This window comes from Equus caballus, chromosome 1, assembly GCF_041296265.1.
Source record: "Equus caballus isolate H_3958 breed thoroughbred chromosome 1, TB-T2T, whole genome shotgun sequence".
Classification (NCBI taxonomy): Eukaryota; Metazoa; Chordata; class Mammalia; order Perissodactyla; family Equidae; genus Equus; species Equus caballus.
In genome coordinates, this window is record NC_091684.1 from 5,674,449 (window position 1) to 5,692,024 (window position 17,576).

Here is a 17,576-nt window from a genome sequence, read left to right on the forward strand (position 1 = left end):
GAGCTGCATTCTGACCGAATATTGAAGTTAAAGTCTCTGATAACCTGATGATCCTGCTACAGCTCCAAACAGAGAGTCTTGATGTTTGATGTCTGACTTCCTCAAGAACGGAAGACACTGTCAACCCCCAACCGAGACGGAGGGTCAGAAAGGTGGCCCCAGGGTCTCCATCAGGTGCAGTGGGGCTGGGCTCTTCTGGATGCCACAGGCAGACTTCACAAGGCCCAGAGGTTTCCTGGTCAGAACAAGCTACCTCTCGGTGCCCCACATTCTGCTGCCTCCCAGCCCTCCCAGGTACTCCCAAGTACCACTCTAGCAGCTGTTATTGCAAACAATTTCTGAGACTCTCCATCACCAGCCTGCATTTCTTTCATCTACCACAGCAACAGGAAAACTCATTCCAATGAAATGAGAGCCACTGGCCTGGTTTCCCACCCGCAGTCCAGCCTTAGCCTCATCCTTCCGAGGCCCGACCACATCTTCCTGTCCTTGCTGGCCGGATTCACCGGGGCAGGTCTGCATTTCTTGGTTAGAGCTGGGAATGTGAGCCAAATACCAGCAGCTGGAAGTCTGCCTTTGATGTGCTTCCAGCCTTGCCAGCGGAGGAAGTACTGGGTTTTTCACCAGAAACCTATTTTCATGCACTATGAAATTCAAGTCAAGAGCTGGGCTTCCAAGGATTTAGATGTACGCCCCAGCAGCATCAAGGTCACGGCATTTAGTGAAGACCAGGTCAATCTCCAAATCCTTAGGCAGCCTGACCCCGGTGCCTGCTATCACTAGACATTTCCATGGAATTACACGTACCGCTTTTATTCTTTATTGCAAAATAGTGAAAACAGAGATGTAAGGCATAATCGTAGGAAAACATGGATTGCATTGATGACCGGAAATAGCCTTCAGATTCTCTGGAAATGCTGTATCTCTAAATGAAAAAGTAAAAGACTTCTGTGACCTTCTCTGCTGTCGCAAAGTTACACAACACACTCAAAATATCATAGAATTTTAACGGAGAATAGGAAACAGTGGTTGCAGAACTTTCCATAATTGGGGGCACCTCGACCCCGTGTGTGCTCAAACCCTCGCCGTGGGCGTCTCTTCTCTAAGAGGCCTCTGAGCCGGCCCTCTCCCTGGGACCCGCTGGCCGCTGCCACCTTCCCTTTGCTCTTGTTGTCACTAACTTTGCTTAATGACCTTGTTCTCTGGGACTTTCCATTTCTGCAGCAGAGAAACAGGCCCAGCTCTCTGAGGCTGGGGTTGGGGGAATTTGCTCTCTGGCCGAGACCCCAGGGTGCAGGGGCAGAGTCACGCGTGCTGTGATGGGACCGAATGTTCAGTACATTTTTTTTCTAAATGGATGTTCAATATTTTAAGTGGCACATCAGTCACTCTGGGGTACTCTTATCCAGTTCACTCCATCAGCTTCAATAAATGCCAAATTAAAAAGAAAGAAAAAAAAAGAAGAAAGAAATAGCATGCGCTTCTGTGTCTGAGTGTGTGTGTGTGTGTGTGTGCTGCACGCGTGTGTGTGGCAGAGAATTCAAGTTCTGAATGAAAAACAAAGGGAATTAACAAGGCAGAGGAATAGAAAGGCTGTACCAAGAAGAAGCGTCGCTTTCCTGAACTCTAACCTTAACCTCTCCTTTCAGCCACTGGATGCCCGCCAAGCCGGCTTCTCCTTCGCTTCCTCTGGCGGTGCCCTCTCCCTTTCTCGGCTTTGCTTTCCCGTTTTCTGTGCCTTTGTGGTGGGCAGAATAATGCTGCCCACAATGGTGTCCACCTCCTATCCCCAAACCTGTTACCTGACATGGGAAAAGGAAAGGGACTTTGCAGGAATGACAAAGTGACAGATATTGAGATAGGTGTTATTCTGGATCACCCAGGTGGGCCCAATTCATCATAAGAGTTCTTGTAAGTGAAAGAAGGAGACAGGAAGGTCAGAGTCAGGGAAAGAGATGTGACAACTGAAGTAGAGATTGCAGTGATGTGGGGCCACCAGCCAAGGAATGCAGGCAGCTTCAAGAAGCTGGAAAAGGCAGGGAGAAGGATTCTCCCCTAGGGCCTCCGGAAGGAATGTGACCCTGCTGACACCTTGATTTTAGCTCTGTGTGATTGATCAAAGTTCTGACCTTTAGATCTACAGGGTAGTGACTTTGTGCTGTTTTAACCCACTGCATCTGTGGAAATTCTTACAGCAGCCACAGCATACTCCTAGGGCCTCGTTGTGCTCTGCTCTTCAGAAACCTGCTCTCAACCACTAACCATGGGCCCTTACCAGAGCTACTGCAGGCCATCAGGCAATGGAACCCGCATGTGGCTGAGCCCGGAGCTGCGAGGGGCAGCGAGCAGGTGAGGGTGTCATCCCTGTGTTGAGGTGGGCTTCCCAGGCCCGTGAGACCATTCTGGGTACAGCTTACCTTACATGGTCAGCCTGGTGTCTACCCTGTCTTTAGCCTGTAGAAGGTATAAAGGAAAGTTTTAGAACCACTGCCACCCTCAGGGAACTTCCCATCTTGGCCGGAGAAAGAAGACAGGCATGTGGATAAGAGACTGGTGCAGGAAGAGCCACAATGTAAGAAGCCAGGACCCAACTGTGAAAACGGAAGTGCACAGACCCCAATGTGGCTCACAGTTGGCCTTGGGAGACGGGGAAGGGCTGGGAGTTCTGCTCCTGTAGGCCAGGGAGCAGCCCGCCCCTCGCCCCTCATGGATTCCTGTGTAAGGAAGACGAGGCTCCTGCCTGGCCACAGCAAGCACCCCCTGCCCACACTCTCTCCTTTGCAGGGGCTGGGAAATGGCACAACCTGCAGGATGCAGGCAGGTCTCAGCCCAAGAAAAGTCCAAATGGGCAAGTCCTGGGGCTGGGCTGCCTGGGTTCCATCTGCAATTCGGATCCTTCAGACTTTTCCAAAAGGAATCTCTAGGCCAGATGGACTTCCCCCCAAGCCCGGCTAACAGGCTCTTGAAGAGCAATCTGTCCACCTTTCCAGAGAAAGACCCACTCCTGCCAGGCCTACAGAAAGGAGTGGCCAATTAATGGATTTCACCACGTGTGGGTCCCATTGGGGTTAAATCACGTGAATGGAGTGCCTGTTGGTTGGGATCTGCTCACAGGAAGGATCAGCCAGGTCAACTCTGTCTACCTGGTAGCATTTTCCAACCGAGGGCAGAAAGCAGAGCCAAGAGAGAAGCGAGAACAGACCTCCGGTTACTTCTGGTTTCCAACGCACATACTCATTCCCGCTGCTCAGAGCAATTCCTCTGAAGCACAATTTAATGATCCATTATTTCTATAGTCTATTGTGTTTCCTCTCTTTTTGCCCCCCCCCAAGCCTCTTAATGTCCTTTCTTGATGTCCCCACAGTAACACCCGTTCTCATCACTGCTTTCATAGCAGATGCAAATGTAGTTGCCAGGAATCTAGCTGTTCTTTCTGCAGCTGAGTGTTAGCCTCCTACTTTGGGACTCGTTGGAGGCTGAGGACAAGCTTCATACCCGGGCTCCTGGTAGTGTTGCAGCCCAGATGAGATGTCCAGGTCCACAGGACAGCATCCAATAAATCAGAAAGGATGGGAGAGGCAGAGCAAGCAGGAGGGACCATGGGGAACCTGGAGTGCAGAGAGGGTGGTGATACTGAAAATTTAATGTACCTGTTTTGCCTGAGTCTGTAGGGTTCATACTTAAATTAAAATCACCACCACAAGAAGCGTAATTCTCCTGACAAAAGTGGGTCAAGGTTCAGGGAAGGACAGCCACAGCCCAAATTACCTGGGGAAGCAGAGCCGGAAGTAACGACCTGCAGATTCTCTCCAGCTCTCAGAGGGCAGGAAGGCTGCACCCGCACCCAAAAATGAGAGCCTCAGAGTGGACCCAAAAGTGGCTCTTCTAAGAGAAAAGAGCTGTGCCTTTTGCAGACTGGCCGTTTGTCCCAGACGTGTGTCATGGAAGCTCATCTGACAGCGTTATCAATTCCTCTCCATCAGCTTTGGCAACCCTGAGAGCGAGTTTTGCGAGAGTCAATGCGGATTATCCTGGAGCACACTCTGCACACCGGCCATTAGGAAGGAACATTTAGCACTCATCCTTTGATGTTTTCCAAATGGCCTACACAGGGGCTGTCAGCACAAAGAATTATTTTATTACATTTTCAGATGTAACCGGGAAATCTTGTTTGGAGCCATCGTTTGAATGTTAAAACAGCATAGACTGACTCTCTGTAACTGGGGAACAAATCGATCTTGGTGCACCTGGCAGGAGGAAGCGCTCTAAGCACATGCAGGGAAGGAAGGGAGAGTGGTTGGCGACACGGGGCTGACTACAGAGTGGACTAGATTGGCCCCAACCCAGGCCTAGTGCCCTCCTCCATGCTGATGTCCAGGTGAGCTGTCTCCCCTGTTAGGGCCTCTGCGCGTTTGTAAAATGATGGGTCCAGATTAGGTCTGCCTCTGCCGCTCTAGAGGCAGAATGAGAAGAACGTGTGGAGAACGGTGGACTCCTCACCCCACTGCAATGAGCAAGGGTTGGGTTTCTATAGCGACAGCCAAATATTTGGATTTAGAGACGATCATATTTAGCTCTAAGAGGGTCTGGCCAAAACCTCAACTGTGTGGGGTCATGTAAATCATGGTCCACCTTCTCAGCTCGTCTGATTATTTGAAATGCTCTGGAAAGAAGCCCCCCTCCTCCCCAGACACGGCTCTGGGTGTTTTGGTGGGAAGGCCAAGAGTGGGACCAGAGGCAGGGCTGTGACTCAATGTACATGTCAATGTACACGTGTGCTTGTGTGTATACATATGCGCATCGTGCACCTGTATACATGTGCACGTGTTTCTGTATGCTTTTATTTATGCGCATGTGTGTATTCACATGTGTACAGGTGTTCACGTGGGCACACAGGTGCCACGTTGGGGAATCAGCACTCTACTCCCAGGCCCCCTCTTTGCCCTCAGGCTCCCCTGGAGATTCCAGCTATTTTCGTATGGTCCAAACACTTTCTCGTGTTCTGTCCACTCACTCTTTCCTGCCTACCCAGTGACCTCCCAAGCCACTGTGCTATTAGAAACTGGCCACTGGCAAGTTTGCTTTGAGGAAAAGCAAAAGAGAACCTGGTGGGAGGTCCCCTCTGCTCCCTAGGGCTAGCACCTATTAAGGTGTGTGTGAATCAGTCATACCATGAGCACCTGTGCTTGGAGGGCCACACACCTGAGGCTCCAACATAATAATGAGCAAGACTGGCCCCTGAGGGGTCCAGGCTGGGGGGGGAGGGGGGGGCCAACGCAGAGAGTTCTGTCCATGGGCCAAGGGAAGCAGCCTTACAGTTCCCACGTGGAGCAAACTGGAAACTAGGCCATAAACCACGCAGAGGCCTGTGCTTTGTGCACGTCCACTGTAAGTGGGGGGCTGGAGACATCAGCCCTCGGGGGAACCACAGGCCGCACTGTAAGGCTGCAGAGAGCGGGTCGCGTGGGGCAGAGACTAGGGTCACGCAGGTTCTAGTTTGAACTTGACCCTGCAGGCAGGGAAGGGGCCTGCCTTGGGCAGATCTTGCAGGAGCAAGGCCAGGTGTGAAGGCCAGCTGGGTCCCCAGCAATGGGCCTGTCCAGCTATTTGACCCCATACGCCCTCAGGTGCTCAGTCAGCACAATTTGGCTCACCCCGAGGCATGGCCTGCTTCCGGGTTTGCAGGGGGTTCAGGTGAGGGCACTGCAGCCCCCTGGGTCTTACAATGCATTTGCTTATGGGGGCCTACTGGTGAGTCACTTACCTTCTCTGAGACTCAGTTTCCTTTTTGTCGGTAGAGATGAGAAACTCCAGTGGGTGAATCTATGAGAAACTCTCAGCCCGATGCCTCAGGGTGGGAAGTACCTACAAAGCCAGGCTTTATTCTGGCCCCATGAGGTCTGAGAGGCACACTCAGGACACCCTCAAAGGGGAGTGGATCCTGAGCCCACCACCAGCTCAGAATCTAGGAGGGTCAGTCAGTGGAAACAAACATCAGAAATATAATGTCTGCAAAGACGGGGGTCAGGAGAGAGCTGGCCATGCTGGGCACTCTAACTAACACATCCCTTCCTTCCGGCAGAAAGGGGGATGGGGAGGTACCCAAGTCTTGCTTGCACAGCACGTGCCCAGTGGCGGGATGGGAAGAGGGTGAGGAGGAGGAAAATGAATCTGTGAGGCTTTTACCCCATTCCTACACAGACAAGAGGAGACCCATGAGGGCCCAAGGATCCACACGCAGCACGTGGAGGAGTGACCCAGCGCATCACAGCCCCAGAGCCGGCCACCTCCCATGATTTACACCCAAAGCAGTCCGCTCCCTGCTCCTTTTCTAGAAGTGTTTTCTACTCCTAAATCTATCTCACTCTCCGTCTCCAAATCCCAATCTTAAAGATGTGACTCATCAGAAATGTGATGACCCTTCTTGGGCAACTCTGGAAAGAAGCAGGGAAACCAGCCCCGACGGCCCACGTGCTTGGGTGGCAGCCAGCACCCAAAGTCAGCACTGACCCCAAAGGCCTGCACAGCCCCTCATTCGCAGGGACCTCAGCACCCGGAGCAGGCGGGACATTGTCAATGCTGCCAGCTGGACCACATTTACCTCCCAGGATGCAGAGTCAGGTGGTGCTACCGCAGCCCATTGTTTACGGAGGGGAGAGAGAGAGGCAGGCCCCACTCATGCTCTGTGTGCTGAGGGGTCAGAGGAGCCTCCTGAAGAGGCACAGAATGGACCAGAATTGCACAGGTCATCTCAACATGAACCTCTGAGCAGGACAGGACAGAAGTGGAAGCCACGCCCGTACCCCACCAAACACAAGGAAGGATCTGGAAGACACTTAACAAACCCCGCCTCCCTGAGGACATTGTCTTAACCAACAGCTCAGCACAGAGCGGAGTTTAATTCTCACTTCCCTGAAACCCAGGAGAGCAGGAACCTTGCCAGCAAGGTCCTGAAGGGCCGAGGAGGGAATGTACACACCAGCAATTACCAGAAAAGGATGTGCGCACCGATTTCGCTAAATTTGTAATCGTCTAGAAGAATCAGAAGGGTCGCCTAACGTAAAAACCTACACTTGAGTGTAAATTTAATTCACAAAAATCGAATGGAACTATAATGGAATTATAGCGTACAGTTTTGGAGTATGCTTAAATTTTCAAGGAAAGTTTTCTTTCTGAGGAAAAATTACCCCTAAGAGTCAAAATGAGGGGCAATAAATGAAAATGTGGCCTCTTGGTTCTTTGCTCCTCTGGAGGAGGGTCCACACGGCAGAGCCGGAAATGAAAGAGGGGTCTCCCCACTCAAGAACATCTTCCACTATTGAGTGGATGTCGCAGACCGCCTTAACCCAAAGAGAATGTCTCAATGAGGTCTGAGCAAGACATCTTGATTCCAGTCTTGTCACTACGGCCCTGAAAGCTAGATATAAATTATCAAAATGCCCTTTGAACGTTGGTCCATTAGAAGCTTCAAAGAGAATTTGGAATGCCACAGAAGAAGTGGGAAATTACCTGAGACCAAGACGGCTGCAGCATAGGCTGGGTCCTTGCCCCGATACATTTTGCACACTTAATCATGAAATTGCTCACTTAGTGAGAGGCAGGGCCTGGCTCAGACAGATGAGAAGAAGGGGTGTTTTGTGAACATAAGATGGAGATGCAACCATGACCCTCCCACCAGGTCCTCTGGGTATCCAGTGCTCATCTCTAAACAGTGAGAGAGTATTTTCTCCTCCAGATCCCAAACTCTGTTTCCAGCTGTTGGCGGAAGCCTAACCCTATGTAAAGGGATTCCAGTGGAAGCCACCGGAGGTGGGCTCCCTCACCTGCAGCTCTGGCACATTTACATGAAATTGATTATTGATGGATGGGCTAGCTGCAGTGGCTGATCTCCTGGCAAAGTGCACTCCTCCACTGGGTGAGTTAATTCCTTCTGTAGGAGAGAGGCGCATACACAGAAAGCAGCGCAAAAAGCACAAGGAAATTGGCTTCTGTTCCTCCAATTTCCTGCGGGAGCTGGCGGGCGCGATTGCTTCGGCCAGCCCTCCAGGCAGCCAGTGCCTCTCTGGAAAGGTGTTTGTGACCTCAGGGTGAGTCTGGGGCTGCAGATGAGGTGAGAGGCTCTGAGGCAGGAAGCAGAGTTGGCCTGGCAGGCTCCTCTGGAGGAGAAGGAGCGGGGATCAAGAGGCCTGATTGAAAATATACAGAAATTATAGATTACTTCGCATCAGATTTTCGCCTCTGCTTTTGCCCTCCTTGCCAACGGAGATAGAGGACAACAGACTTGGCTTCTGCTGGGCAATCCGCGGCCAGATGCAATGCGCTAGACTAGAAAGCAGACAGCAGGGAGACATGCGGCTTGGCGAACGGAGAGGCGGCAAATCAGGCCTGGGAAGAGGCCAGCACCATGGCACGGGGCCCCCATTGTGTCCTGCTCCCCCCGCCCTCTCCACCACCCAAGTGATTGACCCAGAAGCCTTGACTGATGTGGCGAAAAATCCTGCACGTCCATGCAGATCTGCTCTTGCAGCTTCCTGTGGCTCCAGGTGTTCCTCGGCTTGTGGCAGCATCACTCCCTCTGTGCCTCCTTTCTCACATGGCCTTCTTCCTGTGTGTCTCTGTCTGTGCTCAAGTTTCCCTCTTCTTACGAGGACATCAATCATATTGGCTGAGAGGCCCACCCTACCCCAGTATGACCTCAACTAATTATATGTGCAACCACCTTCTCTCCAAATAAAACCACATTCTGAGGCACTAGGGCCTAGGACTTCAACGTATCTTTTTCGGAGGGGACATAATTCAACTCATAACAGCTATAAATATCTTCTGCCAAATGATGGCTTATCTTTTGCATTTGTTTATGAAATCTGTTGTCAAACAGAAATATTTAACTTTAATGTACCCGTATTTATCAATTTTCTTTCCTTGTTTTCATTGTTAGGGTTTATTGTATCTTTTTTATGAGATCCCTCCCTATCCAGATATCATAAGAGAACTTGTCAATAACCACTAAACAAAATCAGTAGCCACAAATCTTCCTCACATCACTCAAAAAGGTCACCGAGGTCTAGATAGTCTTACTTTTATAGTTCATCAGATCTTAAGAAAAGGCAAACTATTCTAGAAAACAGAAATAGAAAGAAAACTCTCCAATTCATTCATGGGTTTAGAATAACTGTGAAACCCACATTAGTAAACGATACTCAAACAGAAGAAAATTGAACTGTCTAGTTTATTAACATAGACTTGAAATCTTAAGTACGGCATTAACCAACGAATACTGTAATGTATCAGAAAACATGTCTCGGTAAAGTAAGATTGATCCCAGAAATATGAGGAGGATTTAACTTTGTCAAAGCTGTTAATGTTATTCACCTCATAAACAAATTACAGAAGAAAAACCATATATACATATATATATAATCACCTCACTAGAAGCAGAATATAAAATTCAATAAAATTCCACAGCCATTCAAGATTTAAAAATGCACACGTATAACAAATTAAGAACTGAATGCCAAATAATCAACCAAAATACTACAACAAAATTAATGCATAAGCCTGAGATGTTGCTCTGCAAGCTTGTCTTGACAGTGACGTTCTAAAGCATGCTTCCTGTGTAGTTTCTATTCAGTATCCTAAAAGAGGTTAAGCAACTTGTCCAGTTTCTTCAATAAAATGGAAAGAACAGTACTTTGCTGCTCGTGGCGCTGTGCAAGGCTGCAGATCGTGTCTGCATTACAATTGGAGGAACAGATGTTCTGTGCTCCCACTGTCGGTGTTGGTGCTCCGAACAGTGCCAGCACACAGCTGGTGCCCAGTACAAAGGCATCACCGGGGACATTGCTTCCCCTGTGGATGGTGACACTGGTGGTCTTGAGTGTTCCCTATCCACTAACTGAGTGCTTCCTCTGGGCCAGACAGGGCACCAAGCATGGGGACACTTTAATTTTTCATAATCCTACTTGCTACTACAAACAAAACAAGAGAATCAAGTCGTATTGCTCTGAAAATATCAGTGCAATAGAGTGATAAAAGACAAAAATCAGAAAGAAGGAGATAATGTTATTATTATTTGCAAATAATGGTTTTATACCTGAAAGAGCCAAGAAAAGCAACTGTTAAAACCAATAAAGCAGTAAGAAAATTTACTACAGTTGCTAGTAAAAATTGACATGTAAAATCAGTAGCTTTCCTATCTGTGAAAAATAATCAGATAGGAAATCAAATGAGAGGGGAAAATAGTACTCTTTAATATTAGCAAAAAAGTGAACAACAACAAAAGAAAACTTCAGCTTCAACTGAGAGACATAAAAGGAATTTGGAATAAATTTAAACACATATTTTGTGCTTGGTTTGAAAGATTCAATATTTTAAAGATATCAGTTATTTCCAACTTAATCAATAAATGCATTGCAATCCCCATGAAGACACCGGTGAGATTTTTGAGGCAAAGATGATGAGTTATTTTAACGTTTATTTAAAAGACCAAAACACAAGAAGAACCAGAGAAATTTTCAGAAAATGTATTGCTGCATGCTAGCCTTAGCAGATATTAATATGCATTTGAAAACTGCAAAAATGAAAGCAGTTAGATGCTGACTGAGAAAAACGCAGTGAAAGTAGGAGGAGAGATTTTAAAAGGTCAAGTATAAACAAATATGCCTGGGAATTTTAAATGTAATAAAGGTGACATTTCAAATCCATAAGGAAAAGATCAAAGATCTGCCATTTGGAATTCCTACCTCTCTTTTTTCACTAAAAATCAGAGATTGAAGTGCAAAAACGAAAGTATAAAACTATTAGAAGAAAAAAATTGAGAACATTTTCACTTTTAATATTATCTTGAAGTGGGTGACGTCTTCTTAGCAAAACACAAAATCCAGAAGCCAAAAAGGACAAGTTTGACTCATTTAACCCCATATTTAGTAATATAAATTTTAAAACATTGTATCATAAACCAAATAAAGGCAGAAAACAATCTAAGGAAATGCTATTCAATTAAGAAAACTTTTTGTAAGGTGAGTAGTAAAGTTCTATACAAATTATCAGAAAAAAGGAAGAAAAGTCATTAGAACAATGAGCATAGGTTACAAGTAGAAAAGTAAGTAAGTACACGTAAAATCAATAAAAATCGATAAAATCTGAGAAGACTCTCAATTTATAATGAAAGAAAAGCAAATTGAAACATTATTTAACAAACAGTTGTTACCCATCAAGGCTGTGGGCTGAGAACTAGGCACTTTCAACCTGGCATGGGCATCTCAGATGGGATTATGAGGATGGGATTATAAAATAGGATTATTATTCTCATCAGTTCCACTCCAGGGAATTTATTCTGCAGATAATGTTCACAAAGACATATATACATAGATGTTCAACCCAGAAAAAAATTAGATAAAACCTGCATTATAGTAAATGTATACACTCTCTTCTCTATCGCCATTGACAAAGAGGGGAAGCTGTGTAAACTGAAATGCAAGATCCCTGGGTTATGACATTAGATAGAAATTCAAGTTTCAAATGATATTGTGGTTTGATCACATGCTTTTATTTCTCCATAAAGGCCAAAAAGAGTCTGTGTATGTGCGTGTGTAAAAAGTAAAATAGAATTTCTGGGAGCTTACCAAGAAACTAAAGGATGAATAGTGGATAAATGTGGAGAGTGGGACTGGAGATAGCAAGAATAGAGGAATCTTTATTTTAATTTGGAAGGGGTTAAGCTTGACTTTTCAACCAGGTCCATGTGTTCCTTTTATAATATAAGATAGTAATGAAGCAATTCTAAAACTAGAAGGCAGAATTTTAAAAGATAGATTTATTAAAGCCTTGAAAAAGAAATGATGGTGGGGATGCCATTTCTCTAATTAAAAGCATACTTTTGTTCCTAACCCGTTCGCGTTTCCTCTTCAGCTCTGATTCTTATTTTCAAATGTCTTTCTTTATCTGTCTGTACCTTGAAGTGGACATTCTGCATGCTTCCTTCCCAGCACCCTGCAATAGATTATATTCCATTTCCTGATCCTCTTGAGATAGAGAGCCCGTGCACAGAGCGGGAAGCCGAGAGGCAAGGCAGCCTCAGCCGGGACACTCCACCTCCGTGCCTATGGATGCTTATCAGTGTTTCCAGATATGCACCGGCTCTGCGAAATGTCTCATCTCGCCTCACCATTTCTGCCTTCAGTTTATTAACGTTAACCCACAATTGGTGCTGGCTTACCCAAAACTCAGACAAATACGTGCAGAGAGAGAGACAGAGAGTGAGACAGAGAGACAGAGACCGAGGTCTTTACTGAATTTCCCCAGAACTCTCACTTATACAATCCAGAAAGAAGCTAGATTTATTTCAGCATGCATGTACATTTTGTTTTATAGTTTAGGATCGGTTTTATTTTGAATTCTATATTTTTATCTTTTCCCCATTGAACATGGAAGATTTTGATTCAGGCCCGGCCACAACAGAAGAGGTTGGTATCTGGAAAGAGAACATGTGTCATGGATGTTTCTGTTTGTTATAAAGTCCTTTTTAAACGAACACCCCGACGTCTATTTTCAGTCTGACTCTTTTGCAAAGTGATGCTGCGGCTGCTTCTAGGAGTAGTTAGTCCCGTTTTGTGTTCAGGGTCCTCATGTGTGGAAATGGACATAGAAATAAGCCAGGGCTCGGTGTCCAAGAGTCTCAGTCACTAATTAGGTTCAGGTAATAGCACATGGAGAGACCCCAGAGGTCACATAGAGCTCACTCTCCAGATAATAAAATGATGGATGGATTTGTGACTATTTATGAGTACCTTTATTTTTTCCCAAAGAAAACAACAGAATCTTTGCACCTCTTCTTTATTAGAAGAAAGGCAGGTGTAGACATGGGCTTAACCTGGAATATGTGCAGAAAAATTCTTTTTAATGTCATTATCGAAACTGTGGGAGTTGGGTTCTCCAGTGTTATTCTCATCCAAGAGGAATTTACAGTTGCCAAAAATTGCATTTCCCCTGCAGTGAGATATTCGAAAGCAGCTCTAAAGCTGCCTTTTTTTTTCCCTCTTCACAACTATTGCAAGGATTTTATCGTTTCCCTCATTTAGTTAAAAAAAAAAAAAAGAAAAGAAAAAGGAACTAGAGTAGGAAAGATCAAGCACTCTAAATTTTAGCATAAATGTCAAGGTGAAAAGAATGGCAAACCCTAAAACACTCCCTAATAAAGATTGCAAAGACTCTCATTTTATTTCAATGACAACCTATACTTCCAACCCAAGTTTCAAACCGTAAACGATTGATGCCGTCTTAAATACGGAGTCGCTTACTCACATTGCCAGAGAATAAACTGTTCACCACATTTAATTTGGCCTCTAAACCTGAACAGCCTTCCTAAAGTTTCGGTTTAAGCACAGACCGCCGTATTGCTCCTGCCAAGGACAGACACACAGTAAAAGGCATTTTTAATTGATTCTTCATTCCTTTTTTTATTATTATTTCAGAGGCTCCAGGAAGAGCAGGGAGTCAGGTGATGTGTGAGAGCGAAGAAAGAAAAGCAGCTATGAAGACAGAATTAGGCATTCATATTGCCTGTCTTTAAATTTCCAGTTGAAAAGTGATGAATTCTGTTAATATCTTTGATATTTCTCAAAATCTGAATGTTTGACATCCCATAGTGAAAACGTCCGGGTCTTAGCTGATTTGTGGGATTTCCTGAGGATCTTTGAAGTTGTGTTGACATGACAGCAATCTGAAATACAAGGACATACACTGGGAGACGTGCAGTGACCCAGACTCTGAATGGGATGTTTGAATTAATAGAATGGGTCTCGCTTAGGTTCAGAACTTAACACAGCCTACATTTGATTTTATTCTTTTATATTTTTTAATTGAAATATACATACAGGCATCTATAATGCTGTATATAGTAAAATAAACAAAGAAGTACATAAATATTAATATAGTAAAGTAAATAAAGAAGGAGGTAAATAAATATTACATCAGTAAAATTTCAAATTATAGAAAAATTCAAAATTCAAATAAATCCTTCTTCCCCTGCCTTCCCCTCCTTTCCCCAGAGGTAGTCACTTTTTATAGTTTCAATGTTTTGGGGTCTTCTGGATGTTACCATTATAACTTTAAATAATGTAATTATACTCTTGTTTTTAGATGTACCCATTTTATATAATATCTACTGACTTCATTTTATGTAAAATTATGCATTGAGCTTATGTTCATTACTTCCACCTTCTCTTTCTTTCTAACTTACACTGTCTCTTCTAGAGGAGACATTTATAACTTTAATAATATATCTAAATCATGAAAGCTTAACTTCTGATAATATCTATTGAACTCGACTGCCAAGAAAGTCAGAAAATTAGAATACAATCACTTTTTTCTGTTTTCTTTATCCCAACCTCTGGATTTTGTTAAACTATTTTGTACGCATTGTGAATATTTTCAATAATTACACTGTCCTGTAATTATAATTGCCTTTCATGATTTATCTATAATGATATTTGTCAAATTTTAGTGTGCGTTAAGAAACTTATTAAAAGAGATTGAAGTCAATTTGCTGCCAGCCATTTTGGAGTAACTGGTACCAAACTAGTCCTCCAGCTGTAAACAACCATAAGGCTGCACGAGAATACATGAGGCAACGGTTTCCAGGCATTGAGCAATTGACTGCATCAGACCAGGATCCCTGAAAGAAGGAAAACTCATGAAATGAGCCCCACATTTCCCTCATTTCCTGCCAAGGGACAATTACCAACTATGGTGCAGAGCATTGCAATCCCAATGAACTTAGGGGACAGACGTAAGAGTTCAGGCCAGCTAAAGTCGCTCAGGTCAGTAGGCCAGGGGATGGTGTCAGACAGGAGGAAGAGATGTAAAGAGCACTTTGTGCTTAAACCAAGAATCCATGTTGGAAACGCTTGCAAGTCAGCGGCTGAGGGCCAGGCTGTGCATTTGCAAAGTGAGACTACCTGAAGCTTACCACAGAGCAGATGAAACAGGACTGAGTATAGCACAGAGACATGAGAGGTCAAGCAGTGAGAGAAGAAAATCAGTACTGGGGACACTTGAGTTTTGGCCCTACCAGAGTGGACAGACCTCATGAATATCTCTTTAACACTATGGGCATGCAACGGAGGCATCGCCAAGACCCCACCTTAGGAGTAAAGATGATATCCCAGAGTAAGAGCTATTCTAGATCACCCTAACAAAGTGTAAACCAAACTCAGGCATTTCTTGCAGGGGGACAATGTTTCGGTATTGAGTTCTAACAAGTTAGACCAGCTTGGGAAGCACTTTAGGCTTTCACAGTCCTCCACAAAGCATAAAACCAAGCCTACATCAGTCAACATGATCAGCCTATAATTGAAATGCCTGTTAGAACAAGAGTGAATTCTCTTCAGGGATAAATAACGGAACCCATAGTTGCTATAACAAACAATTTCCAAAGTCTGCTGTTCAATCAAAAATCACTAGATGTGCAAATAAATAGAAAAATTTGAATCCAGTCAATAGAAACTAAACTTGAGATAGCCCAGTTGTTGATTTTAGAAGACAAAGACTTTAAAACAGCTAGTATAAATATATTCAAAGAATCAAATAAAAAAATGGTCAAATAATGAAAGAAAAATATGGTCTTTATGAGTGAACAAACAGATAAGACTGCTAAGCAGATACACAAAAACTATAAAAAGAGCCAAATGGGAATTCCAGACCTGAAAAGTAAATAACTAAAATTAAAAAAATCAATGCCTGTGCCTAACAGCAGATTGGAGATAGCAGAGGAAAGAGTCAATGAGTATGTAGTCAAATCAATAGAAATTTTCTAATCTGAAAAATACAAAGAGAAAACATAGTCAAGAAAAATAAACAGACTCTTGGAGATCTATGAGACAATATCAGATGTTCCTGGAATCGTAGAAAGAGAAGAGAGTAAGATTGGGGCAGAAAAGTTGTTTGGAGAAATAATGACAGGAAATATCAGAAATTTTAAGAAAAAACTTTGATTTATAGATTCAAGAAGTTCAGTGAACCTCATGCAGTACAAATATAGAGAAAACTACAATTAGACAAATTATAGTCATACTGCTGAAAACTAAAGGCAAAGAAAAAATTTGAAAGCAACCATAGAAAAAAGATAAATTATATACAGGAGAACGAGGATAAGAAAACTGCTGATTTCTCACAAGAAACAATGGAGGCCAAAAAAAAAATGAGATAAAATGGTTTCAAAAACTGAGAAAAAATCACTCTTAACCTCTGTCTATATTCATTGAAATAAAGACGTTTTCAGACAAACAAAAGCCCACAGGACTCATTACCAGCAATCTGTCTTACGATAAATGCTAAAGGATACCATTTAGGCCAAAGGAACCATATGGAAAGTTGGATCTATAAGAAAGAAACAAGAAGACCAAAAATGGCAAATAGATAGGTAAATATTCTAAAATTATGCTTTCTTACTTCTTCAAATTTACTTAAAAGAAAACTGAACATTTAAAGCCAAAGTAAACACATTGTATGATGAGGCTTATAATTTGTGTAAGTAGAAGATATGAGAGCAATTTCACAAAATATGGGAGTAAAATAGAATTATACTACTGTGTGGTTGTTACATTTTTAAATGGTAAAGTGTGAAGTCTGAAGCAGAAAGTGGAGAGTGTCTGGAGTTTGATAGAAAGATAGAAGTGGAAAGTAAGAAATGTGAGATGTCAGATGTTAAGGATGAAATGTGACATCTAAAGAAGTACAGTAAAAAGACTCTAAATAGGCTCTGATAAGTTAAGCGTGTAAGCAACACTAAAAAATAATAAAAGAAGTATAGCTAAGAATTCAACAAAGGAAATAAAATACAACAATGAAAAATATTCTATTTACATAAAAGAAGGCAGAAAGGGAGCAAAAGAAGAACCTAAAGAAGAAAACAAAGCAAGACAGTAGACGTAAACCCAACTACACCAATAATTACACTAAAATTAAATGAACTAAATACCCATAATTAAAAGGCAGAGATTATCTATGCTGGATTAAAAAACAATGAACCAAACAGATATATTTTAAATATAAAGACCCAGATTAGTTGAAAGTGAAAGGATGGAAAAAGGTGAACAATGCTGAGAGTAAGCATAAGGAAGCTGGCATGGGTTTGTTGAAATCAAAGTAGATTTCAAGGTAAAGAGTGCTACAAGAAATAAAGACACATGTTACAAAAATGAAAAAAAAGATGCCCTGTTCTTCATCTGGAACATACAAAAGTTATAAATATGTTGCAAACTAATAGCAGAACATCAAAATTCATGAATAAGACTGACAAAATTAAAGGGAGAAATAGACAAATCACATTCATAATCAGAGATCATAGTTACTAAATTCCTATTATTTAAAGAAAATCAAAGCCATGGATTATCTTTAACTCCTTTTAAGAGGTCACTTTATTTATATTCTCTAATACCACCTTACTTATGGTTCATTTTTCTGGAGTATTTCCTCAAGAAATGTCTGCACATGGAAACATGGAACTTAGGAAGGAGGCGAGCTTAATTCAGGGACTCAGGTCACAAATTTCTTTGTAATGTACGTTTCTGGACACA

At 43.4% G+C, this 17,576-nt stretch overlaps 1 long non-coding RNA gene across 1 annotated transcript; it reads right to left on the bottom strand.

The window, feature by feature from the left end:
• Positions 1–712: 712 nt before the first annotated feature.
• On the bottom strand, positions 713–4,010 carry LOC138916385 (uncharacterized). Its single transcript, XR_011423628.1, has 3 exons — positions 3,769–4,010; positions 2,418–2,454; positions 713–925 (listed from the first exon to the last, which is right to left on the bottom strand). It is a non-coding gene; the product is annotated as an uncharacterized lncRNA (long non-coding RNA).
• Between the last annotated feature and the right edge of the window lie 13,566 nt (positions 4,011–17,576).